Here is a 9,965-nt window from a genome sequence, read left to right on the forward strand (position 1 = left end):
TCAAACCCTCCACCTGAGCCTCCTTGATCATCTCCAACAATGGAGAGATCACTGTCATCCTCAATCAAACGTTCCTAATCGGGGAACCCACCATCTTGCGGCTCAAGAATCAGCCTCCATATTCTCCTTCCCTGGATGGTATAAGATCTCACAGTCATAATCTTGCACTACATCCAACCACCTCGTATGTCGCATGTTAAGGTTATGATGATCCATTAATTACTTCAAACTTTTGTGGTCAGTAAAGATGGTGCACCGAACTCAGTACACGTAATGCCTATAGATTTTGAGAGCAAACACCACTGCACCTAATTCCAGGTTGTGAATGGGATAATTCGCCTCATGAGGCTTCAACTGCCTCGAGGCATATGTGATCACATGCCCCCTCTGCATCAGGTCCGCACCTAACCATAAGATTAATGCATAACAATACACTACCAAATCTTCTAGCCCCTCAGGTAGTACTAGAATCGAGGCTTCACATAACCTCTGCCTCAAGGTCTCGAATGCTAATTGTTGATCAAGAACCCATCAAAAAGTCACATTCTTCTTGGTCAAACGGGTCAATGGCACAACGATCTTGGAGAAATCCTAGATAAATCTTCGGTAATATCCTGCTAAACCCAAGAAGCTACGGATCTCAGAGGCATTCTTTGGTACTTCCTGCTGCATCAATGCTTCAACCTTGGCCGGATCAACTGAAATACCCTCCTGGTTGATGATGTGCCCCAGAAACTGCACCGCTTGCGACCAGAAATCACACTTTGAGAATTTAGCATATAGCCTTTCCGTTCTCAGTGTCTCCAACACCTCCCTCAGATGTTGCTCGTGTTGCTCCTTGGTATTAGAATATACCAAAATATCATCCATTAAAACGATCACCGATCGATCCAGCATCGACCTACACACCCTGTTCATGAGATCCATGAATGTTGTTGGGGCATTGGTGAGCCTGAATGGCATCACCACAAACTCATAGTTATATCCTCACACCGAATCCTCATCTAATGGTATATCCTCACACCGAGTCCTGAAAGCTGTCTTTGGTATATCCTCATACCGAATCCTCATCTGATGGTACCACGACCGAAAATCAATCATGGAAAACCAAGATGCACCCAGTAGCTAATCGAACAGGTCATCAATCCTCAAGAGCAGATAACAGTTTTTCAATGTTAACTTGTTCAGCTCTCGATAATCAATACACATCATGTGTGACTCATCCTTCTTTTTCACAAACAGGATCTTTTCTCGCCATGGGGAACTGCTCAAACGGATAAACCCTCGGTCTAACAGCTCCTGAAGCTGGGTAGACAGCTCATGCATCTCGGGCAGAGCCAACCGATACGATGCTTTGGCTATCGGAGTAGCACCCAGTACCGAATCAATGCGAAACTCCACCTGTCTCTTCGTAGGCACCCCTGGCAACTCTTCAGGAAAGGCATCCCAAAAATCACGTACAACTGGCACACTACCCAAATCTGTCATAGGCTCAACACTCGTATCAGAGATTTACGCCAAAAATATCGATCAACCCTGATGGAGAAGTCTCCTAGCCCTTGCAGCTGAATATAGGGTTGGCCCATGTGATGCCCTCTCTCCATGAATAACCAGTTCTACCCTACTTGAGGCTCAAACCCTCACCATCTGACGCTCACAATCTATCATAGCCCCATTAAACCCCAACCAGTCTATCCCGACGATCACCCTCAGCCCTCGCAATGGTATCGGGACTAGATCAACACAAAACCTCTCCCCAAGCACATTTAGGACACAATCTTGATACACCCTCGCGACACTCATGGTGCAGTCATCCACAATCTTAACCTCAAGTGGGGAATCCAAAGTCCCCGGTGTATCCCGATACCTCTTGCTAAGCGCAAGAGATACAAACGATCAGGTAGCTCCCGAATCAAATAAAACATGAGCAAACGTACAAATGACCAAAATAGTCCCTATATAGGAACACGTATATATATATATATATATATATATATATATATATATATATATATATATATATAATCAAAACAAATCAATATCAAACAGGAGGAATAAAATATGTTCCAGCCACGATGTTTGGCGTTGCCCGAGCCTCCTCGGTATCAACTAAAATATGTGGCTCTTCACCGCAGGAGTATCCACCTTGGTAGGGCGGTCATCCGTGATTCTCATCGTGGCGGGCGCAGGTGCCACCACCGCTCCTCCTCCTCCCTGCAACCTTGAATAATTGGCCTGTTTGTGGCCGATCTGATTGTAGTGGAAACAAATTAAGCACTTCTTGGGGAAATCCCTGCTCATGTAACCCGGCTGGCCACATCCGTAACATCCTGAGCCTGCAGCTCGACAAGCCCCACTATGCGGTTTACTGCACTTGGCACATTGGTCACGGCCTTACTGGCTCCTACTGGAAGAATTCGAGGTCTTAGGCTTTTTATCCTAAGCTGAAGCTATCTATGCCTGCTCTGGTTTCCGCTTGTTGGGGGTACTCTAACTTCATCTCCCAATCACGAGCCTTCTCCACCATCTTGTTCAGGGTTTTGCACCGTGTAAAGCTCACAAAATCCCGGATATCATCCCTCAACATGGAATGTTACCTCGTCTGTAGCATATATTGGGATCAAACAGTGCTCGTTCCCAAAACTTGGCGGTGGTCTGCTGGAGCTCATGAAACTCCCTCACTAGTTGTTGCACCTCAAAAGATGGTGCAAACTAAAAATCAAAATCCCTGATGAACTCTTCCCATTTCATCCCTGCTACTCCAATTGCCCCCACCTAACTGGTCACCTCTCCCCACCAGTCATAGGCTCGGTCCCTCAGCATACACGAAGCAAATGACACCTTTATCGCATCAGGGAAAGAGCTAGTATGTTGGGCGTTCTCCATGTCTACCACCCAGTTTCGGCTCACTATGGGATCCGTGACCCTGAAGAACTCCGGCCCCCCGCACGCCTTGAACTCCCACAATGAGGGAGTTCGGGCCCCAACCCTACCCGCAACAATCTCGGTTCTGAATGACCTGAGCCTCTCCTCTATAATCTCCATCATCCCTTCCTTAATTGTCCCAAAAATCACTGGGGCGGCGTCAAGGATGCCGCTCGTAACCTCAGTTGCAAAGAGCTCACGCAGCCTCTCGTCGATGGGCCCAGTAGTGTCGCCTGACCCAGATCTGGATCCTGATCCTAATCCTGATCCCCCTGCTCCAAACCGTGTCACCACCATTCTGATCTGAAATACCACAAGAAAAAATGATCAAAATGTCCCAAAAGGGATCTTCCCACACCAGTTCTCCTTAGAGCTTCCAAATCTAAAATTAGTTCGGGTACAGATCTTGTGTTTTTAGTAGTACGGTACCAATACTACCTTCCATACCTACCTGTATTGTAACGCCTGATTCCTGGTACGCATTTAAGTTATTTATTTATTTATTTTGAAAGAAGGGCTCGACGAGTTGGTGGCCCTAACTTGTTGAGTAGAGGGAAGAGTATGTGCGAGTTTTGAGCTATCTACTCGGCGAGTCGAGATCCCTGACTCGACGAGCAGCTCAGCCAGAGTGAAAGAGTAATTTCGAGGTTTTGCAACCTATTTAAGCATCTTAATCCCCACCCATTGGCCTCATTTACAGCCTCCATGTCCCAAACCATAATCCACGAAACCCTAAAGCTTTCCTTGAGTGTGTGAGTCATTTTGAGTGATCTTTGTGCACTTTTGAAGCTTGTGAAAGGAGAAGAAAATAGAAGGCTCAAGAGGGAAGGAGTAGATCTAGAAGCTACACTCCATTTGCTGCATTTTCTGGTAATCAAGTCTCTAAAGTGATCATTCTTTTCTTAGATCTATTTACTTTCATTTTATGTGGGTTTTGGTTCAAGAACCTTGGTCTTTGGGATTTTGACGTCCCGAGTGACTTATATTTTAGATATGGGATCTAGGAGGGGTTCCATGGCATAAAGGTGAAAACTTTATGAACATGGAAGCCCCATTCAAGCTTTTAAGCATTTATATGGCCTTTTTAGCCCTAAAAGCCCATGCATGGAAGCAAGCTATATACTTTCCATGGTTAACTGGTATCTATACCCTAGGCCCTAGATCTAGGGTTTCATGCTTTGGTTTGGAATACTAAAGCTTTTTAGATAAGATCTATGTCCTAAAAGAGTTAGGGTATTAGCTAAACCCTTCAAGAAGGGCTATCAATGGGTAAAGTTGGAAACTTTACCCTTAGAAAGATCATTTCCAGTGAACAAGCAAAGTATGGACTTTGGATCTATAGAAAAGGGGGTTAATCTGTTAAGATGACCAAACATATAGAGGGACTTGTCGATTCCATAGGGGAACTCGATGAGTCGGGTCATGTTATCCCATTCTAGTTTATGGTAGAACTCAACGAGTCTGTAGAGGGACTCGATTAGTTGATTCGCCAAGTCGCGAATATGAGTAGCTCGATAGGTGTTGTGATGGGAAATGAAATTAGCAAGTGATAAAGGACAATCTGAGTCTGTGTAACATACCTAAATTGAATCGTCTACGCTCTGTGCTCGATGCGCTGGTAGGCACAAAAAATTTTAAACGGACTTGACTAGGGAAAGTTGAACCTAATGAATTTAAGGACTTGACAAATCTTAACCTAGTTAGATCCGTTTCGCCTGACATCATGACGCTCAGATAGGTTGAGCAGGGAGATGTACATGGAAATCTATCGGTCACATTAAATAGCCCGTATCTAGAACTGTGGATTCACTTTTCCTCGACATGCGGATTCTGTCCTTAATTCCGGTTGGATGGAGTCACTAGGGAATTTCGATAAATTAGGTCTGTAGAAGGTTATTCTCTTTCTTTCTGTCTGTTAGTCATATGTTACCTCCTCTGCGTGATCGAGAGATCCGACATGGACTGTAACATATGCAACTCTATCTCTCTGCATCTTCTATCTATGCAATTCTTTCATTCTGTTAGCCATATACTGTCTCATTTGCATGACTCAAAATCCGACCTGGTACACAGTATATGCACCATTCTCTTCTCTATCCCTCTGAAACTTCAGTTAGTCATATGTTTCATCATTTGCGTGATTGGAAGAGATCTGAACTGGATGTACATCATATTCATTCTAAATCTATATTCTCTCTTAATAATTGTCTGCTCACCCGATGTAAAGAGTATTTTGGAAGTCCTTGATGGTTGGGGTATGCCAGGAAGCGGGAAACACGTTCTAGTAAAATAAAAAATGAACACATACAGGTTATCTATAGATCTTGTTGCTCAATTTAGGTGGACAACAATATCCGTGATCGTAGCCAGTTAAATGGTCATAAGGCAATTTTGTTTAAGAATTAGGGCCAATCATGATAATGAGAAATTATAATCATTTATATATATATATATATATATATATATATATATGTGTGTGTGTGTGTGTGTGTGTGTGTGCGTGTCATGTCAATGGTAAATTGTCCAAAAGTGTCATAAATCTTTTGTGTTTAAGTGGACCACAATACTGGCAATCGATCAGATGAAGATGTGAAGATAAGGGTACCGACAAGTGGAATAAGGTTGTCCAACAATTTGGATCCCAAATCACTCTTAAAGTTAGCTATTATTTTATTTTTGTTAAATTTGTTCATAATTTCTTCTAATTTAAATATTAGGGGAGAATCAAAAATTTAAAAACCAAAAAAAATCAGAAAATTAAAAATCCAAAAATAGTATTATTTTTGTTTTATTTATTTTTCAGAAAACATGAAAAATCCAAAAAAATTATTGTGTGCTAATTTTTCTTTTAGTTTTGTTTTGTCTTGAAAAGTGATTTCAGGTATAGATAAGACTCATGGAGATTGTACCGAAAATTTCTGAGCCAAGGCTTCATCCGTGATCATCAGAGAATTCTCATTCGAATGAGCAAGAAATGAAGATTATTCTTTCGAAATTCAATCTTTCAACCCCATAAGCAAGGTGACGCTAAAATTGAAGATATGTGACGGATTGCATTGAAGCCACCTCAATCAGTATGCTGCTATCTTGTACCTGCTGAAGTGATCCAGAAGATTTGTTCTCTCTGATGTTCTCTCTGAAGATTCTCAAGCTGAAAGCGCTATCTTTCAAGAATCTTTTCAAGACGCCTCCTCACCCAATGTGCATTCAATGTCAAATCTTGAAGAAAAGATCAAGTGCTCAAGATGAAGTCATTCATTGAAGATTCATCAAGTACATCTTGAAGTTGTGAATAATTAGAAGATAAATGCTGAAGCTAATCTCCCAGTGAAGATTAACAAGAAAAGCAGCTATTTTTTAGGGGGAGCTTGTTGGGTCATTTAAGAAAAGAAAACTATAAACCAATAGGGAGATTGTTGGGTCAAAATATGGTTTATACTTTGCTTTTCTGGGAAATTATATTTTTATGTATTATTTTATGAGCTTACAGTCTAGTTTACGATCAGGTGGGGTTTACGGTCAGTGTTAACAGTCGTAAACAGGTTTACGGCCGTAAACCCATTTACGGCTCATGTTCACCAAGCCCATATTCCCTAGTGTGTGTGTGTGTATATATATATATATATATATATATATATATATATATATATATATATATATATATATATATAGGTGTTAGGGTTGAGGAGTAGATTTTTGATGAATAGTAAGGAGCGTACGGCCAAGAGAGAATCTAGAGAGAAATTTTGTGTATGTGAATCTTTTGTATCCGGATCTTCATTCTAATCAATTCATACATAGATTCATATTATTCTTCTTCTCCTTCTCTTCTATTTGATCTGACATCATCCGTTTGATTGGGATTCCGCACCATCAAACGGATCTGATTGATACACAAGCATTTTAGGGACTTACAGGCAGGCATGCCAGGGGTGACAAATTTTATAACATCTGACGCTTGAAGAAACATCATGGAGGTCATCAGTCATATTAGCATGGTTATACAAACTAACAATAGTATCAACTAACCTTTGTTTACGTGATTTTCCTTCTTCATTAGTTTTATTTTAATTAATAAGACTATCTACTTACTACATTGGAGGGTATTCCAGGGATACAACCTTTGGTTTTATTTTAAGTAATAAAACTACCTTACAAACTGGTGATAGCTAGGGTTTTCAACAGAACATACATCACTTACTGGTAGTAGCCAGGGTTTTCAAAATGTAACACATTTAACTTACTGGTGATTGACTAGTGTTTCGATTCAAACGACATTTTACTTATAATGAAAACAAATCATTTGTACAAATTTAGTGACTAGTTTTTCAATATAAAAACATGCTTATGAACTCACCAGCTTCATGCTGATACGTTTTCAAAACCGCTTGTATTCTCAGGACAACGATAGACAGGTACCCTTGCCAGCTTTCGGAGAAGACGAAGCATTTTGGAGTCTCGTCTCTTACTTTTGTTATATACTGATGTATGCAACCTATGTTTTCAAATAGATGTAAATAATCATATTGTAATGTAATGGTTGTGTTTACTTTGATTGCTATGATACGATTGTTGTGATACTACGCATGACGTCACCCGCTCGCAGATGTTTCCGCCATCTGTTCTGACAGTTCGGGGTGTGAAATAACTTGTCGAGTAGAGGACAGAGTATGCATGGGGTTTGAGCTATCTACTCGGCGAGTTGAGATCCCCGACTCAACAAGTAGCTCGGCCAGAGTGAAACCTTAATTTCGGGATTTTACACCCTATTTAAGCATCTTAATCCCCACCCATTGGCCTCATTTACAGCCTCCTTTTTCCTAACCGTAATCCACGAAACCCTAAAGCTTTCCTTTAGTGTGTGAGCCATTTTGATTGATCTCTGTGCACTTTTGAAGCTTGTGAAAGAAGAAGTAGGTAGAGGGCTCAAGAGGGAAGGAGTAGATCTAGAAGTTACACCCCATTTGCTATATTTTCTTGTAATCAAGTCTCCAGCTTGATCATTATTTTCTTAGATCTATTTACTTCTATTTTATGATGTTTTTGGTTCAAGAACCTTGGTCTGTGGGATTTGGAGTCCCAAGTGACTTATATTTCAGATCTGGGATCTAGGAGGCGTTCCATGGCATAAAGGTGCAAACTTTACGACCATGGAAGCCCCATGCATGCTTTTAAGCATTTATATGGCCTTTTTAGCACTAAAAGGACATGCATGGAAGCAACTCGATACTTTTCGTGGTTAACTAGTATGTATGCCCTAGATCTAGGTTTTTATGCTTTGGTTTGGAATACTAAGGATTTTTGGACAAGATCTATGTCCTAAAAGAATTAGGGTTTTAGCTAAACTCTTCAAGAAGCGCTATCAATGGGTAAAGTTGGAAACTTTACCCTTACAAATATCATTTCTAGTGAACAAGCGCAGTATGGACTATGGATCTAGAGAACATGGGCCTAATCTTTTAAGATGACGAAACAGACAGAGGGACTCGTCGATTCCATAGGGGAACTCGATGAGTCAGGTCGTGTGGTCTCGTTCCATTTTATGGTAGAACTCAATGATTATGTAGAGGGACTTGACGAGTTGATTCTCCAAGTTGCGACAATGAGCAGATCGATAGGACTCTATGAGTCGGAGGAATGAATCGGCGAGTTGAGTCACGAGTTTTGGGTTTCGTAGTTAAAGAGCTCGACGAGTTGAAAGGTTGACTCTGCGAGTTGGTCAACTCAGAATGTTGACTTTAACCAGGGGTAAAATGGTCATTTTACCCTTAGACAGATTTTCAGTTTTCTGACTAAGTATTATTGTATAGAGTTAGTCGGGGAGTCGTGGGAGCATCCAATAGATATTCCTCACTCATAAGTTCAACATCCAGTTTGAAAGGTGAGTTTTCCTTCAGTAGGAACGGGTCGAAGGCACCAATGTCGGCTCATTTATGTATGTTAGCCTATACTGAACTTCGGTTCGATGTCGGGGGTAGCCAGATGCATATTATGTGTTCCGAACTTCGGTCCCATGCTAGGGCAGTCCCGAGAAATGTATATGTATGCTTGATGTCTTTGTGATTCATGCATGTTATGTGTTATGTGTTCCGGGCCTAGGTCCGATGTCGGGGTAAGCCTGATGTATGTTATATGCTTATGATATGTGTTTATGATATATGATATATGATATGCTGTGTGCATGTCGGGGTAAGCCCGATGTCGGGCGAGGCCCGATGCCAGATGTGGTCTGATGTTGGGGTAAGTACGATGTCGAGTCCATCCCGATGTAGCTGGGCGGAGTCCCAAAGTGTATGTTAATGTTATATGTTATGTGTATGGTATGTGGTAGTTTGGGGGAGCTCACTAAGCTTCGTGCTTACAATTTTCAAATTTGGTTTCAGGTACTTCTAGCAAAGGGAAGGGCTCGAGATGATCGCATGGCACACACAACAATCCTCTAACCTAGGATATTTCACTTTGATATTTAATATGATATTTTGATACATTGACAGTTATTATGATGTTTTGAGATATATGGTTTATGATGTTTACTTGATGATGATATTTATGGTTTTAATAATGAATTAAAAACGAATTTTTTTGTCTGTATTTTTGGGATCTTTCATGTATCTTCCCCAAGGCTCCACCTGATAACTCTAATTCGTCCCGAACGAATCATATCTCACAGGTTACCGCATAACTCAAATCCTAGGCTATCCTATGATTTTCTCCATCCATGTCAACTAGAACTTAATCATAACAGGTTGCCTTAGGCATGCAAATTATACACAGAGCAATACCAAATAGACTTTCGAATAATAGATTCTACCCTAGGACCACAACCAGACTAGGAACAAGAAATAAGGCCAAATGAATCATTCTCAGGCTATAAGCTCCCAAGTGTATACTTTTTAAAACCATACACATATCAAAATCCATCTGACTATCATAATCCAAATATAGGTATAACATGGCTACTATATTGAGGAACTACTTGCTTGCGCTTGGGCAATCACGCACATTGCACACTCCTCTTTTTCCATATTAAGAAGTTTTTA

Source organism: Lactuca saligna, chromosome 3 (genome assembly GCF_052625555.1).
Source record: "Lactuca saligna cultivar CGN05327 chromosome 3, ASM5262555v1, whole genome shotgun sequence".
NCBI classification, from domain to species: Eukaryota; Viridiplantae; Streptophyta; class Magnoliopsida; order Asterales; family Asteraceae; genus Lactuca; species Lactuca saligna.